At 49.6% G+C, this 17,985-nt stretch overlaps 1 long non-coding RNA gene across 4 annotated transcripts; it reads right to left on the reverse strand.

The window, feature by feature from the left end:
- Window positions 1-520: 520 nt before the first annotated feature.
- On the reverse strand, window positions 521-17,803 carry LOC132225510 (uncharacterized). Of its 4 annotated transcripts, none has more exons than XR_009450958.1 (4): window positions 17,703-17,803; window positions 2,422-2,520; window positions 1,339-1,438; window positions 521-814 (listed from the first exon to the last, which is right to left on the reverse strand). It is a non-coding gene; the product is annotated as an uncharacterized LOC132225510 (long non-coding RNA). The 4 variants fall into 4 exon arrangements; XR_009450959.1 differs by lacking the exon at window positions 521-814 and adding an exon at window positions 949-1,131; XR_009450957.1 differs by lacking the exon at window positions 521-814 and adding an exon at window positions 949-1,261.
- Window positions 17,804-17,985: the final 182 nt, after the last annotated feature.

Raw genomic sequence — 17,985 nt, forward strand, 5'->3', positions numbered from 1 at the left:
GGTCAGGTGACCAGTGAATTTTAGCTTAGGTCTATTTTGAAATAGGTCCAAATTTTATCTCACCCATTCTGTGGTTGCTCCTGGTTGTAAAATGCATAACTGAAATTCCTATACCAGCGGAATTATCCCACACACTCATCACCAATGACTCAAGGCAACTGTGGACAGAAAGTCTAAACCAATCCATAAGAACTGCCTGTAACTGTGCAAGTATTAAGTTAGAAGCTGTACCATCTGCCTGATGAATATGAGAGATTTGTGCCACCATGAAGGATTTGAAAGATTCAGGAGTGATGATTTGGGCACATCCTCATTACTCTTTTGATTTGTCTTGAGAGAAAGAAGGAGGAAGAGAAGGAGGAGGAGGTTGGACAGGAGCCAGTGAGAGAGGAGGAAAAGATAGAGAAAGTAGAGGAGGAGGAAAGAAGGTTTAGAAGAAATAGAAGGAGTAATAAAAGGATGAGAAGGAAGAGGAGGGGGAGTAGGTGACAGAGAAGAAGAAAGAGAGAGGGAAAAGACACAACTTGGAAAGTGGCAGTGTACTCACCAATTCTTTAACTACAGGAGACCCTATGCTGCTGCTGTACCATGTGGTTACTTTGCTTGAGCAACTTCAAAGTCCCCATCACCTTGTACCATATGCACCTACAGTGCAGGCAAATGCCTCCTCCTCCCGTTTTCATAGTTCAATTCAATTTGCCTTCTCTCAGGTGGCAAGGTCCCCATACACCTTCATTATCTTCCCTCAGGGATGAGTCATCTCTACAGGCTGAAGGTCCTCACTGCCCTTTTCTTCCACAGGAAATACTTCTGGCTGGTCGGTTACAATGATGATGTTATGCAGAATGGACCAAGTGAGTGGGACAATACTACTCTCGAGTTGATACTGTAGAGTCAGTAGCTGAGGAAGAAATTCTGACTGAAATTCAGAATTCTTACTCAGTGAAATATGTTTGTGTCCAGTGCTCTTCTGAGGGGGAGGCAGTTATCTGAGGTAAGCAATGATTGCTGGCATCTGGCCCCACCTGCTACCAAGATGGAGAACCAGCACCCAGGGGGCCTCTGGATTTTAGAGGCAGATTACTCCTCAGTTGGGTATATGACTCCATGGAGTGACCTGAAAGTTTTCTTCTTTTGAGTTCAACCTGGAAAAAGACAGGCACTGTCACAGGTGCAGGCGGCTGCATGTCCCCCTCCATGCATTGCAGCAGACTTGATGGTCCTCCCAGTGTCCCTGGAAGATGGGGATTGTGGTTGGGACCTTGGGAAGGCCGGTGTGTGAGTCACAGTGCAGGTGCTCAGGATTCCCCACCCACGAGCATATCCTTGTTCACTTACCTTTGGTTCACTCAGGATGAGATGGAGCCTGTGTTCGGACTTGTCAGCAGCAGGTGTGCCACAGGGTGTTAGCCACCAGACAGTTAATGAGGACTGGTGTCTCTGAAAACAAGAAAACTAAGAGTTAAAAAGCCAATTTGTAACTCCAGAGTCCGCCAAACAAGGCAGTTTATAAATACTGGGTGACAACATCCCTAGATGGAGGAGTGAGGACCGCTGTGCCAATCCAATGGCTCTCCTGGCTTCCATTGTGAATGTCTGTGTTGATGATATAGACCATCTGACAAATTTCTGGGTTGTCCACAGCAGCACACATGGATTGTTTACATGACTTATAACCAAGACTCAGATTCAGCACAAAGAGCTTCAGGACATGAGTATATATTTGTGTCAATGATTCCAAGCCAGAGTGAGAAAAATTGGAAAGGTGCATGGTAGAAAGCTGGCAAATCTGATTGTCAAGGTTTCCTGGGTTGCTGAGAGCTGGGGAAGAGGTAACTAGGGTCCAAGCTGCATAGGTGTCCTGGCTCCCCACGGACCTGTGGGCAGCAATGGCTCCAGCCTCTGGCTGAGTCCACCAGGGCATTGCTGGTGGCTTCCATCCCCATTAGTCAAAAGTCGTCCTAGCCAGAGGGGCAAACATTCCGGGTTAGGGACTGTCATCACCCTGGGGATTGATAGAGATTTGTCCCACAGGATTTCCTGGGTTACAAAGAACAAATCTTAAACATAGGCCACCAAGTTACCATGCAACCTGAGCTGTCCATTATGACCTGGGTGTGATGTCACTCACAGAGTCATTAAGGGCCCTGCATGGGAAGACTACATCAATTAGTGTGGGCCATGTGTGGGCCATACCCGATCCAACCTGGGCTGATCAAAGTAGTTATATAAGGTGATGCCTTGGACCCTACTATCAAACAAGGAATCCTTGTCTCTACTTAAACCTGTTCACTCATGGAAATCTCCGTGGCCTGTTGACATTGAAGCAGTCACGGTCTATCCTCCTGATGGATTTGTATGATGTTGATGAGTGATGTTATTTCCTTCTGGAATAATATGAGTACATTTCTCTGTACTTACCTTCTCCTCACTAATATCAGCGTGAGCTTCTGTTAGGACTGGGCAGTAGCAGGTACGCTGTAGGGCCTTAGGCATCAGACAGTTCATGAGGAATTGTATCTATAAAAAGGAAAGAAAATCATTCATTCAGTGTTAAAAAACAAGTTCTAATCCAGATTTGGCTCAAGACAGTAAATATTGGGCTATGGCATGTAACACTAAATGGAGGAGTGGGGGCTATCGTGGCAATCCAATGGGGCTTCTGAGTTCTCTTTCCGTGTCTGGGGTGATGACACAGACATTCTTAATGTTTTCTGAGTGCTCCAGAACAGTGGACATGGATGGTTTACTTGATCTGTATCCAAGAGATCTAATTCAGCATGAAGAGATCAATTTTGTCACAGGTTTCAAGCCAGATGTGAGAAAAAGTGGAATGGATCATGGTATTGTTATAACCCACACAGGAGGAAAGTAGAATAATTCAGAATTTGCCAGGGAACAGAAAATTTTCAAGAGGAAGCAAGCACAACAGAGTAACAAAGACAGTGAGCTCTTCTGCGACAGTTTCTACCTTGATTAGACTCAAATCCCAGCAGGACCCTAAAGGTGAGGGGAGAGTTTGACTTCTGAGGTGGTGTGCTACTCCATTTGACATGTAAATGCCCATTCTCCCTTGTTTTAAATTATGAATAAGCAGTTCAAAAGTTTATGGCAGTGGTAATGTTGGAGTTGATTGGTAAGGTGAGTCCTATTGCCCACTCTGGGAGTGCCCACATGGCATACCTTTCACCAATGCATGGGGAACTATATAACGACTGGAAACAGCATATTTGAAGAGCTGCATGAAGACTCTTCTATGAAAACCAGACCTTGGGAACTGCAACCTCTCAATGGGAAAGTCCAAATGTGATGGGAGACATTGAACCCCAGAGGCAGGGGTACTGGGCCTTTTCCAGTCACTGAACTCACAGAGTGGATCTGATCAGCCTGAAATACAGCAAATCCAAGCAGGATCTAGTGAGTCTGACTGGCCCTGACGTACAGTGTTGGCTAATGAGTCACGTGTTCCTAGCAGTGGGGAGAGGAAGCTCACTGCATTGTTGCTCCATCTAGTGAAGCAGAAATGTCCCCGTGAGTCCCAGGGCCCAGCAGCCTAAGCCCTGTGCCTAATTCTCTGAGATTCAAGGGAAGCCTTATTGCCTAAAACAGGTCAATTATATGAAAATCAAACTTTATTGTTCACAGAAAATATCTATTCTAATAGAGCCACAACTACTTATTTACATAGAATCAATGACTGATATCTAATAATGAGGAGAGGCTTGGAGTTTCTGCAGAAACCACAAACCATTGAGTCTCTGGCTATTACAGGAACAGGTTGCTGACCTCTGACCTAGGATTCCCTTTATAATCGTTAAAAAGTTGTTTAAGAATTTTAGAGAGGTCTTTTTCCCTAAAGACAAAAATTTCCTTGCTTATTATTCACTAATGGCCCGGTTTCTCAAATTCATGCATATGGAAAGGAAATGAAGTAGAAGAAATATTTTAATATTGCTATTTGCCCTTTATAATAGAAGTGTGAGCCAAATTCATGATTTACAATGACAGATGGAAACGCGTGTGTGATTGGTGCCAGTTAGAGCTATATATGTGTGAGTCAACTTAGCCTTTTATATATATACTAGAGGCCCGGTGCACAAAATTTGTGCACTCGGGGTGGGGGGCGGGAGGGTGCATCCCTCAACCCAGCCTGCACCCATTTGTAGTCCAGGACCCCATGGGGGATATCCACCTGTTGACTTAGGCCCACTCCCCGGGGGATCAGGCTTAAGCTTGTGGTCAGACATCCTTCTGGCAGTCAGGGAGCCCTCGGGGGATGTCCAACTAAAGGCTTAGGCCCCCAAGGGTTGGGCCTAAACTGTTAGTTGGACATTCTTAGTGCTGCCACGGAGGTGGGAGAAGCTCCTGCCACCATCACTCTACTGGCCTTCCATGAGCCAGCTTCTGGCTGAGTGGCACTACTCCTCGGTCTGACCTAAACCCTAGAGATTAGTACTTCATTTTACAACTTTTTCTCGGTTTATAGGCAGCAGCAAACTCAGACTACACAGTCGGGTGTGCAAGAAATGTTGCTTTCTTTATTGTTTAGTAACCAAACCTAACTTCAACTTCAGCCCCCATTCTGTCAAGTGAAAAAACAAAAACAAAATATTATTTAACTTAGGTTCCCCACCCCCTTCTCTGGAGTTGTACCTCCATGTCAGACAGTTTATATCTCAGGCAGAGGTGCCAAAGAACCGAGCAGGGTCAAGAACATCTGGACCTCAGTCTTCTGTCTGGGCTGGCCCCCAACCAGCTGCCCTTGACCCTCACCTCAGAGCTCAAGTCCATGCTGATCCCTGGTATATCCTCCTCATCTGGGCCTTGAGGCCTCTTGAGTCCAATTTGCTCTCTCCCTCTCACACAAAGAGCTATTGGGTTTTCTGGGGTGAGGTCCTCTGACACCTCCTCAGTCCCGTTGCATGCACACCATCTTGGTGCCTTGGTCACGGCCACAAAGCTGTGTGGCTGCTCTCAGACCCTCCGTCTTCTGCTGCCTTAGGGAGTGACTCAGTGGGAGGGTCACAGTCCTTTTTACATGGCCGCCAACAAACACTCAGTGTTCCTTCCCTCTAGTTCTCCCTCTCCTCCTCACCCCAGTCCAGGCACATCTATGTGCAGGGCAGGGGAGGGTGGGAGGCAGGCGTGTCTCTGACCCAGCACACAGGCTTCCAGATCCACTGCTCCCCCAGGAGGTCTTCCATGCTCTGGACCTCGATACCCAGAACCTGCCCCCTCTCAGCTGCAGGTCTTTGCCCGCAGTGGTCAAGTCTGTTTAGAGCAGTGGTTCTCAACCTTGGCTGCACATTAGAATCACCTGGGAATCTTTTCAAAATCCTGATTTCTGGGCCTCATTCTCCGGAAATTCTGTTTCTTTGTTACTAATGCTGTGGCTCTACCCCATAACAAAGAAACAGAATTTCCAGAGGATGAGGCCCAGAAATCAGGATTTTGAAAAGATTCCCAGGTGATTCTAATGTGCAGCCAAGGTTGAGAACCACTGGTTTAGAGGCTTGAAGTCAAGAAGTGCCTCTTTGTTCTCTGCTTTCTGGAGGCGGTCAGCATGGAACATTCCTGCCTGGACTGGGGAGGGGTCTCTGGGTGTTAAGAATACCAGGAGGGGGAGCACAGACACCTCCTAGAGCTCTGAGATGGGAAAGGCAGCACCCCCTCACCTCTACCCACAGGACGTTTCTTTAGAAGCAGAAGCCTCATCCTGTGCAGGGGCCTGTGCTTGCTGCCTCAGTTTCTCAGCGACAACGAATTTGATGAGCGTCTTTTCCCCACTGCAGTAGCTGCTTCATTTGTTCGTTCTTGCATTTTTCATTAGCTGCTAAATCACCCCTGTGGCTGCAAACCTGTTGTGCCTGACTCAGCTAGTGGGGAGCTATGGGAGCTGTGCAGGGACAGGGGAAGGGGGAGGGGGGCCCGGCCTACAGAGAGGGTCAGTGGTGCCTGCCCGGCTGTCTCAGAGGATGTGGCTTAGGTTAGGTTCTGTCCTTTGGCGACTTTAGGAGGGGAGGCTGTGTCCTCCGCTCCCCACTTTGACTCAGAGGTGGAAGTTCTCCGTGCTCTCTGGCCTCATAACTCAGTGGATCATAGTGGGATTCAGCAGGCAGGCAGGTGGCTTCTGCAGCTGCACACAGGCATGGGCTGCTGGCTTCTGCAGCCGCACACGGGCACGGGCCTGAAACCCGGGACCGGATCAGGTCACAGGCGGCTTTTGTGGCCGTACACAGGCGTGAGCAGGCGGCTTCTGTGGCTGCACATGCTGTGGGCAGGCGGTTTCAGAGGCTGCACCTGGGCTTGGGCTGTTGGCTTCTGTTGCCACACAGGGGCACGGGCTGTCCCGCACACGGGCGCGGGCAGGCGGCTTCAGGGGGGTCGGGGTTGCCACTTGGCCTGCTCCCGGGCACTCCTGCCCTCCGATCACCATGGCCATCTCGGGCCGCAGGCCAGCCGCCTGTCCAGGGAGTCCAGGGTTACCCCCTGGCCTGCACCCTGGCCCTCCCGCCCTCTGATAGCGGGGCGCAGGCCCTCCTGCCCTCCGATCACCATGGCAATCGCTGGGCGCAGGACAGCCGGCAACCCCAACCGGCTTTCTGATGGTGATCACTGGCTGAAGGCGGCCTTTGCCCACCCCCCAGCTCTTGCCTGCCGCCTGGGTTGCCATCACCATTCTTCAGTCCTTTCCCTTTTGCCTCCCAGCATTGTGGCTATGTATGCAAATAAACTGCCATCTTTGTTGGTGGTTAACCGCCATCTTAGCTGGCAGTTAATTTGCATATCACCCTGATTAGCCAATGGGAAGGGTAGCGGTCGTATGGCTAATTACCATGTTTCTCTTTTATTAGATAGGACTAGGGGCCCAGTGCAGGAAGATTCATGCACAGTGGTGTGGGGGGTCCCTCAGCCTGGCCTGTGCCCTCTTACAGTCTGGGACCCCTCAGGGGATGACCATCTGCTGGCTGAGACCTGCTCCCCAGGGGATTGGGCATAAGCTGGCAATCAGACATCCCTCTGGCAGTCTGGCAACCCTCGGGGGATGTCTACTTGCCAGCAGGGAGCAGACCTAAGCTGCAGTCAGACATCCTTAGCACTGCTGAGGAGGCAGGAGAGGCTCCCACAACCACCGTTGTACTAGCAGCCATCAGCCTGGCTTGTGACTGAGCAGAGGTCTTCCATGTGGGATCTCACAAACAACCGGAGGGCAGCTCCTGCATTGAGCATCTGCCCCCTGGTGGTCATTGTGTGTCATAGTGACCAGTCATTCCCAGTCTTTCTGCTTTTAGGGTCAGTTTGCATATTACCCTTTTACTATATAGGATAGAGGCCTGGTGCACGGGTGGAGGCTGGCTGGTTTGCCCTGAAGGGTGTCTCAGATCAGGGTGGGGCCCCTGCTTGGGTGCCTGGCCAGCCTGGGTGAGGGGCTGATGGCTGTTTGCAGGCTGCCTGCACTGCCTTTAGGGTAGAGGTCCCCACTGGGGTGCCTGGCCAGCCTAGATGAGGAGCTGATGGCTGTTTTCAGGCTGCCCACACCCCCTTCAGGGTGGGGGTCACCACTGGGGTGCCTGGCCAACCTGGATGAGGGGCTGATGGCTGTTTTCAGTCTGCCCGCAACCTCTTCAGGGTAGGGGCCCCCATTGGGGTGCCTGGCCAGTCTGGATGAGGGGCTGAGGGCTGTTTTCAGGCAGGCCAAGCCTGCAACTGAAGCTCCCAGTCTCTCCTTTTGTTCTTTTTTATATTTTTTTTATTCAGGGATTTATTTACCTTCTGCAATTGAAACTTTGATGCAGCTCCAGCTCCAAGGCCGGCTGGCTGAAAGCAGATACCTAGGGTTTGTTTAGCTTCTATAATTGCAACATTGTTGCATCCGGAGCTCAGAGCCGGGCTGCGGCAGGCAGGGAACCTTGGCTTCCTCCATCACTGGAGCAACCAAGCCTCATGTTCCCTTCAGCTGTGTGGCTGCCAGCTGCCATCTTGGTTGGCAGTTAATTTGCATATCGCCCTGATTAGCCAATGGTAAATGTAGCTGAGGTATGGTTAATTACCATTTTTGTCTATTATTAGATAGGACTAGGGGCCCAGTGCACGAATCTTCCTGCACGGTGGTGTGGGGGGTCCCTCAGCCCAGTGTTCAGCAAACTCATTAGTCAACAGAGCCAAATATCAACAGTACAATGATTGAAATTTCTTTTGAGAGCAAAATTTTTAAACTTAAACTACATAGGTAGGTACATTGTTATTAACTTAATTAGTGTACTCCTAAGCTGGCCTTTGCTAAAAACATCCTCAATCTGATTGTGGTACTTTCACTGAGGTCAACCCCTTCCAATTCTCCCATCCACACTTGTCTTGTATACTTATTTTGTCTATCTTTTGTCACCCGCGCACGATTTGCGGACGCGACTAGCACTAACCACTGCACAATGAGACTGCTGACTGACTGGCTCACTCAACTCCTGCATGAATCATGTGCGCCTCCCCTGCCCTGAGTATCCCACAACCCGCCTGCACCGCATCTCCCATCGCCGGACCGACCGACACCCCCCACTTCTTCTAAAGCCACTTCTTCAAAATAGACTCACCCAAGCTGAAAAACAACTTCTGCGTATGGGCCATGAAGTTTCTATTGCACTGTACGTGTGTGTCCACACATGGTATTTTGTGGAAGAGCCACACTCAAAGGTCCAAAAAGTCGCACGTGGCTCGTGAGCCATGGTTCACGAGCCATGGTTCGCTGACCACTGCCTCAGCCCGACCTGCACCCTCTCCAGTCCGGGAGTTTCTGTCTGTCTTTGCAATCATATGAATGAATTATCTGAGACCTCCAACCCAGTTTGGTTTGTTGCTCACAGAATAATAGAGGCATTTTTTTCTCTTTGCTTCATTGGTTGAGATTTCCTGGAAGTGTTAGGATATCTTCCCTTTAATTTTTCCTAGACACTCTGATTTTACTTATGTCTTCATCTTTGCTTTCCCTCCATCCCTTACCGCAACAGTAACTTGCTCCAGACTCACTTTGCTCTCGTGTCTAAGAGATCTGTCTGCCATCAGAACTACTATGCCCAGAATTCCTGGTGTTCCCCACACTGGGAGTGACCAAGGGAGCCATGGCCCCACACGCCTCCAGCTCTCCTGCTCTGCTCTCTGCCCAGTGACTAAGGGAGGCACATCCCTCCATGGGAGTGACCGAGGGCACCACGTCCCCACAAGCTGCCGGCTCTCCCACTTCAGCTCTCTGCCCGGTGCCTGTGTATGCAAATTAACCACCATCTTTGTTGGGTTAATTTATATATCCACCATGATTGGTTGGTAAGCACAGGGAAGGGATGGTCAATTTATATGTTTCTCTTTTATTATATAGGATACTAGGGGCCCAGTGCCCTCAGTGCAGCCTGCACTCTCTCCAATTGGGACCCCTTGAAGGATATCCTACTGCTGGTTTACAGGGATCAGGCCTAAACTGGCAGTCAGACATCCCTCTCACAATCCGGGACTGCTGGCTCCTAACCACTCACCTGCCTGCCTGCCTGCCAGCCTGCCAGCCTGCTCGCCCTTAACTGCCCCCTGCCGCCGGCCTGCTTGTCCCCAACTCTCCCCCCCCCCCCGCTAGCCTGCTCGCCTCCACCTTCCTTCTCCACTGGCCTGCTCGCCCCCAACTGACCCCCTGCTGGCCTGCTCTCTCCAAATTGCCCCCCCCACTGTCCTGATCACTTCCAACTGACCCCCACTGATGGCCTGCTTGCCACCAACTGGCCCCCCTGCTGGTCTACTTACCCCCAACGACCCCGTCACCCATCAGCCTGATCACCCACAACTGCCCTCCCCTCTTGGCCTCTAACCGCCTCTACATTAGCCCCACCACCATGGCTTTGTCCAGAACAACATCTGGAAGGTCTCCTGGAAGGTCTCCCAGTCTAATTAGCATATTACCCTTTTTATTAGTATAGATAGAGGCCTGGTGCATGAGTGGGGGTCCTGCTGGGGTGCCTGGCCAGCCTGGGTGAGTGGTGGAGGGTCTTTTTCAGGCTCACCACACCCCCTTCAGTGTGGGGGTTTGCACTGGGGTGCCTGGCCATCCTGGGTGAGGGGCTGATGGCTGTTTGCAGGCTAGCCAAGAGCCCCAGCGGGGACCCTCACCCCATGGGGGTGTGGCCAGCCTGGGTGAAGGGCTGAGGGCTGTTTTCAAGTTGGCCACACCCCTTTCAGGATAGGGGTCCCTGCTGGGGTGCCTGGCCAGCCTGAGTGAGGGGCTGATGGCTGTTTGCAGGCTGGCCAAGTCCCCCAATGGGGACCCTCACCCCATGAGGGTGTGGCCATCTTCGGTGAGGGGCTGATGGCTATTTGCAGGCTCTCAGCCTCTCCTTTTTTTCCTTTTCATCGCCTCCTTGAGCGGAGGCCAGGGTGGTCTGGAAGCAGGCATCTGGGATTTATTTATCTTCTATAATTGAAACTTAGTAGCCTTGAGCAGAGCACAGGGCCAGCCAGGGCAGACAGAAAGCTTGGCTTCCTCCATCACCAGGGCAACCGAAGCCTCCTGCTGCTCCTGCTCCTTGGCCACCTCCATCTAAGTTGGGTTAATTTGCATATTAGCTACTGATTGGCTGGTGGGTGTAGCTGAGTGATGGTTAATTTGCAAGTTTCTCGTTTATTAGTGTAGATACTAGGGGCCCAGTGCACAAATTCATGCACCTTGAAAGGCATTGTGGGTCGTGAGGCTGCAGTACACACAGGGGCAGGTCTCAGCCCATCCTCCACACCACCACCCAGCCCCTCCCACCACTGCCCCCTGCCCCCTGTCTTCCAGCAGCCCCTCTCCCACTGCCACTGCTCCCTTTCGCTGATGGCACCAACCCCACTTGTACCCCCTGAGGGCACATAGTGATTGGGGTCAGTGCCAGCAGCGGGTACAAGAGATGTGGCACTGTCAGCAGGTGTGAGCAGCAGCTGCCCCAATGGCCCCTCAGGAGCAGGGGGAGGTGGAGAAGCCCTCAGGGGCAATCAGAGCTGGAAGCTGCTGCTCACACATGCTGATGGTTCCAAGCAATCGAGAGTGGCGCCAGGTACCAACAGCAGGTGTGAGTGGGATTGGTGCAAGTGGGAGTGGCAGTGGGTGGGAGTGGCAGCTCTGGCACCAGCAGCAGGTGAGAGCAGGGCCATCTCCAGCAGTGGGTGCGAGAGATGGCTGCCAGCCCAGATCTTCCCTCAGGATCAGGGAGAAATAAAGAAGCCCTCCAGTGTAATAGGGGCTGACAGCCACCACTCACATTGCTGACAATGCCAAGCAATCGGGGCCAATGCTTGGCATCAGCAGTAGGTGTGAGCAGTGGCTCCAGCACCGGCCGCAGGTACAAGTGGGCTGGTACCAGCAGCAGGTGCGAGCGCCGGGTGGGACTGTTTTTGAACAAGAGAAAGAATTTTCAATAACCACTACAGGCTCGCCCTGATGACAGTGACAGGCACCCTGCCTTGGTCTGGTGCCCCCACTCACCTGCTCTACCATTCCGCCATGGCCAATATTCGCTGTGTTATACACACACCCCCTGATGGTCAGTGCACATCATAGCAACCAGTTGTTCGTTTTTTCTGCCATTCGGTCTATTTGCATATTAGCCTTTTATTAAATAGGATACTAGAGGCCCAGTGTACGAATTCGTGCATTAATGGGGTCCCTCTGCCTGGCCTGCAGGATCGGGTAGAAAAAAGCTCTCCGACATTCCCCAAGGAGTCCTGGATTGCAAGAGGGTACAGGCCAGGCCGAGGGACCCCACCAGTGCACGATTGAGTCCAGGGAGAGACACAGAAGGTTGGCCAGCTGTGGAGGAACTGCAGGAGGGCTCCAGGGTGTGTCCAGCCCATCTCTCTCAATCCCGATCGGTCGGACCCCAGCAGCAAGCTAACCTATCGGTGGAGTGTCTGCCCCCTGCTGGTCAGTGCACATCATAGGGTGCTGTTGAGTGGCCTTAGCATATCATTAGCATACTAATCTTTGATTGCTTGAACGGCCAACAGGTCAACCACACACAGCATATTAGGCTTTTATCATAGGATTAGAGGTCAGATGCACAAAATTTTTGCACGGGGGAGGGGTGTCCCTCAGCCTGGCCAGTGCCCTCTTGCACTCTGGGACCCCTTGGAGGATTCCTGCCTAAGCTGTCAGTTGGACATCCCTCTTGCAGTCCGGGACCCTTCACTCTTTACCGCCTGCCTGTTGTGGAGGTGGGAGAGGCTCCTGCCAAGATGCTGCACTTGGCAGCCTTGAGCCCAGCTTCTGGCTGAGCGGTGCTCCCCATGTGGGAGCGCACTGACCACCAGGGGACAGCTCCCGCATTGAGTGTCTGCCCTCTGGTGGTCAGTGCATATCATAGCAACCGGTCATTCTGCTGTTTAATCAATTTGCCTATTAGGATCTCATTAAATAGGATAGAATAAACTTGCTTAAGTAGACCTGCTTTCTGATGTAGCTAAATCTTTTCCAGGCCAGTGAAGCACCCCAACTTCTCTTTCAGGTAATTGTCAGCAACACAGCAGTAAATATCAACATGAAGCAGATCATTATTGTAGATCATGCAGGGAGAACAAAGGGTAAAATATGTAACTGCAGCAGTGTTTGTCTATATTCTGTACAGTGAGAAAACCTGAAGTCATTGTCAAGGTCCACCATTTCTTACTTCTTTTCAATTAGGTAAAATTTCTAAGCTTTATAAATCTCTGTTTTCTGGCTAATGAAAAGAAAATAGTATTCCACCAAGTCTCCTATCTACCTACTCCAGGACTTCTGTGAGGATCAAATGAGATGAGGCATGGGAAAACACTTCACAGATATTTGGTTAAAGTGTGAAATGTTTCAACCTGTGTTTGTGTGCTGAAGAAAATGCAAGGGGCTATTTGTTGCTAGGGAGGGGAAGCTGGGCATTGCTACATGATGTCATTACCCAGCAACCGCAACAACCATTTCCAGGCTGGGCTGGGCTTTGGGCTGCATTTTGTGCCATGGGGTTTCAGCAGAATCAGCTGAGATTTGGTGAACTGTCACTTCAGGATGGTGGCAGGGCCTGTATCCCTCTTTGGGGAAGCCAAGTATTGCGTGTATTGCTTTCTGGGCTCCAGGTCTGATGTGCCATTTCTTTTTCTTTTTTATTTAAACATATTTTTTATTGATTTCCGAGATGAAGGGAGAGAGAGTGGGAGAGATAGAAACAACAATGTGAGACAATCATTAATCGGCTGCCTCTGGCTTGCCCCCTGTTGGGGATTGAGCCTACAACCCGGGCATGTACCTTGACTGGGAATTGAACCCAGGACCTCTTGATCTATGGGACAACGCTCAATCCACTGAACCACCACAGCCAGGCTCTGGGGTGCCATTTTTTTGTGCAGGTCATGGCAGCTCCTGATCACTGCCCCCTGGTGGTCAGTGCGTGTATTAGTACCAGTCGGAAGGTGGGAAGGACATGTAGTATATTAGCCTTTTATATAGATAGATTCTTTATACATGGCTGATTGTAGGAACACTATGGAATGACTGCAAATATGTTATCATGTGTAAAGTTGGTGCACACCAACTTTACATGAAACCATTGATTCTCTATATTTTTCAAATTTTGCACAAGCACATTTCTTGCTGTTTCACTGCTGCTGTTTTTGATGCAAAAACACATTTCTACTTTGCAGTCTCATCTTTGAGGAGCATATTTTTTAAATGTATTTTATTGATTTTTAACAGAGAGGAAGGGAGAGGGATAGAGAGTTAGAAACATCGATGAGAGAGAAACATCGATCAGCTGCCTCCTGCACACTCCCCACTGGGTATGTGCCCGCAACCAAGGTACATGCCCTTGTCCAGAATCGAACCTGGGACTCCTGAGAATGTAGGCTGACACTCTATCCACTGAGCCAACCAGTCAGGGGTTTGAGGAGCATATTAATACTGTGATGTTCATATTTAATTAAAATAAAAAAATGAGCCCTGGCCAGTTAACTCAGTGGTTACAGCATCCACCTGCATACCAAATGGCCATGAGTTCGATTCCTGGTCAAGGGCACAAACCTCGGTTACAGGATCCCCAGGCCCAGTATGGACGCGTGCCATGTGTCTCTCTCATGCCAATGTTTCTCTCTAGCTCCCTCCCTCATACGCTCTTTAGAAATCAAAGGGAAAAATACTTCGGTGAGGATTTAAAAAATAAATAAATGAAAAGAAAAATATATGAAACCATCCATTTCCTAGAAGTTGGAAGAGAACGTTTGTTCTATGATGTTTAATTTCTGCATGACTGAGCAATAAACAAACCTGGCCAAGGAACCACTGCCTCCACTCTCAGTAACTAACCAGCCCCGAGGTGTCCCAGGCATAGGGCCGAAAACAACACACAGCTGAAAAGATACATTTGGCTCTATAAGTAGGTAGTCACTTCATTCACTAAGCAAACTGGTGAGCGCCTGCTAGAGCAATCCATGTCTTCAATGGGAGAATAGAAGTTTCCAGGACATTTCCCAAACACCATTGTCTTCATCTCTTAAGTTCATGGAGCAGCTACATATGACAGGGAGGCAATGCCAAACAACAATGCAAATGAAGCCCTGACACAGGGACAGAAAAAAGCGGCTGTTCTGAGGGAGAGGCTGGGCATAGGCTCAGGCTATGGGCCTGGCTCCGAGCACACGCTGCTTCTTCTGTCAGCACTCGCCTCCGGAAGGCACAGCTCACGCTGCTGAGCTTTCAGGATTCAGTCACACACTGCGATGTGATTTCTATGAAACTTGCTTCTTAGGAAAATAAAGCTTTGAAAGGTGTGGCACAAAACAGGCTCCTAAATACTTGTAAAGGGATGAAGCAAAGCATGAACCTCAGGACCTAAAATGCATGCTCCCCATAAAGGGGACAGTAGTTGTGTCTAGTGTCCTCAGGTTTGCAAAGTGACATGCAGGTGCCTTCACCCCCCCCCCACTCTCCAAAGGGAGGGCAGTGCCCCCTCCGAGTGCCTCTGTGGGTATCACCTGGGAAGGCACCAGCTGGTGAGGACAGGTGTCCTGCTCTCCATCCGCCATCCAGGTCTCAGGGCGAGACTGACCTACCACTATTTTCTCCCCATACACTTGTGCAAATAATGAATGAATGAATGAGCAAGTGAGTGAATGAGTGAGCAAATGAATGAGTGAGTGAATGAGTGAATGAATGAATGAGTGTGTGAATGAGTGAATGAGTGAGTGAATGAGTGAATGAATGAATGAGTGTGTGAATGAGTGAATGAGTGAGTGTATGAATGAATGATGAAAAGATGAGTGATTTCAGTAGAGACTATAAGACATTGAGTCTCTGGCTGTTACAGGAAAAACTTGCAGATGTGATTCAGGATCTTGGGTTCCTATGATAATCTCTGTGTAGCGGCTTAACAACTTTGGAGAGGTCTATTTCACTAAAGAGAATCTTTTCCATGGCAGTAAGTCCTTCGTTAGGCACTCCTGACTGCAGAGCACTGCAGAACATGTGTAATACCGTGTGTGAAGGTGAGCACTCTCCAGGGAAGCCAGTCTTTGTCAGCTGCTGCTGTCTGCACAGGCCCAGGACAGAGCTCAGGCAGAATGGGGCACTGGAATGAGTGCCTGTCCCTGCAGGTGGGTCTGGTGCTCAGATCCGTCAGACACATTGGAGTTGCCACTGGCAACAGAAGTACAGAGCTTGTGACTTATCAATGTGCAGAGTGATGTCACTGAAGTCTGCTAATGCTGGAATATAAAGTCCTGCCCTTAATGCGTCCCAAACACCACTAGTTTAAGTCTATTTCATGGTCAGTAGTGACACACTGAGGAGACCTCTGCAAAGTGTTTTTTTTTTTAATATATTTTTCTTGATTTCAGAGAGGAAGGTAGAGAGAGAGAAACATTGATGAGAGAGAATAAGTGATAGGCTGCCTCCTGAATGCCCCACATTGGGGATCGAGCCCACATCCTGGGCCTGTGTCCTTCACTGGAATCAAACCTGGGACCCTTCAATTGCAGGCTGATGCTCTAGTCCAGTGATGGCGAACCTATGACACGCGAGTCATAAGTGACACGTGGGCTCATTTTTTTGGTTAATTTTTCTTTGTTAAATGGCATTTAAATGTCTAAAATAAATATCAAAAATATAAGTATTTGTTTTACTATGGTTGCAAATATCAAAAAATTTTTACATGTGACACGGCACCAGAGTTAAGTTCGGGTTTTTCAAAATGCTGACATGCCAAGCTCAAAAGGTTCGCCATCACTGCTCTATTCACTAAGCAATACTGGCTAGTGCCTCTGCAAAGTTTCTAAGCTGCTATGCAAAGGTTCAAATAGGAATCCCCCCAAGAACAGTCATTTTTCCTCCATAGAATTTCAAGTATAATCCCAAGCAACAGAATGGAAGGAAAGTGATACAGAAATGCCTCCAGAGGTCTGTCTTTGTTTAAATCACGGCACCTCACGCAGCACCTCTGAGGTGCTCAGAGGACTGGACACGCTGGGTGACGTCCCTGCTCGGGGACGATGACACTAGAAGTTGTGCACGGCCTTTCTCTGCTGCTTTGTGCAGTAAAATAATGATGTGCTGTATAAGATGGTTCCCACAATGTAATGATAGTGTTTTTCAGAAGTATCATTCACAGTAGTACATCCAAAATCACTGCATTTTCCTTTCCTCTAGCTTATGAACAACACATTTAGTTTAAAGAGCATTTTCATACAATTGCCTTCCACCAATGTTGTGAGTAAACTGAAGGTCAGTGACTTAGCCGTGCATGAGGGGAACAGTCCAGAGCTCAACTCAGGGCTGCCATGACCAGCCCCTTCCCACCAGGGTGCCTCTACCCACAATTCACAGTCTCCCTCTAACTTCACCACAAAGAAACAAAAAAACCCTTAGGAGAAAATGTGCATCTCAAAATAGCAACGTGAAGAATTTGGTAAAACTAGAAAGTCACCTTCCACTTTTCAAAGAGTGAAAAACTTTGAATGTTACCTCTTCTCTAATTGTCCAAATGCTTTCAATGTGGCCCTAGTGAATTATGAAGCAGCACCTGAGATGGACCACTTATTGACAAGAAACCATGGACGTCTATGCCTGATTATAATGCCGCTGCGCACCCCACTGCAGGCAATGGCCACTAAATCACATCCTGGGGCCAATTGGTTAGAGCTCAGCATCAAATTATATTACAAGCTGTTCATCTCACCCTCCTTTTCTAATTAATTTTCTATAAAAAGAGATGTTTAGCCCTAGCCGATTTGGTTCATTGGATAGAGCTTCGGCCTGCAGACTAAAGAGTCCCAGGCTTGATTCCCGTCAAGGACACAGGTGGGGGTTGCGGGCTCCATCCCCAATAGGGGGCGCATGGGAGGCATCCGATCTATGATTCTCTCTCATCATTGATGTTTCTACCTCTCTCTCGCTCCCCCTTCCTCTCAAAAAGCAAATATATGTCACAGACCTTCAGTTTACTCAGAAAAATCACTGGGAGGCAATTTTATATATATACGCAGACACAGAGAGATGTTCAGAGTCTATTTCCAGCTCTGTGACCAGTGACAGCGTTATCCCCCTCGGCGTTCTATCTGGAGGGAGAGTGAGCAGTTCCTGTAGGAAGTGCAGAGGACTGGCAGCTGTTTTACTCTGTGGCTCCACCAGAGAAAAGACTGAAAGCCCTTGGCACTTGGAGTGAATGGGAACTTCTTACCTCTAGCAGAAGTCACTGCACCCAATACGGCTGCGGCGTTCTCAGAACACGGCCTCCTATTAAAAGTCAATACATTTACGCAGAGTTCTATGTCCAGCACCGACAGTCCTGCAGAGGCAGGAGGGCGGCCAGCTGAACAGGGCACCTGCAGACCAGGGGACGCCCCCCCCCTCCCCCTCCCTGCCCCTTGCGTCAGCGTCTGCAGCCCAGGGAGCTCCCCTAGGGGAAACTGCACCCCGGGCTTTTTATGCAGGAAAGTCTTCATCCTCAAGTGGCCCAGGAC

The sequence above is a fragment of the Myotis daubentonii genome, chromosome Y (genome assembly GCF_963259705.1).
Source record: "Myotis daubentonii chromosome Y, mMyoDau2.1, whole genome shotgun sequence".
NCBI classification, from domain to species: Eukaryota; Metazoa; Chordata; class Mammalia; order Chiroptera; family Vespertilionidae; genus Myotis; species Myotis daubentonii.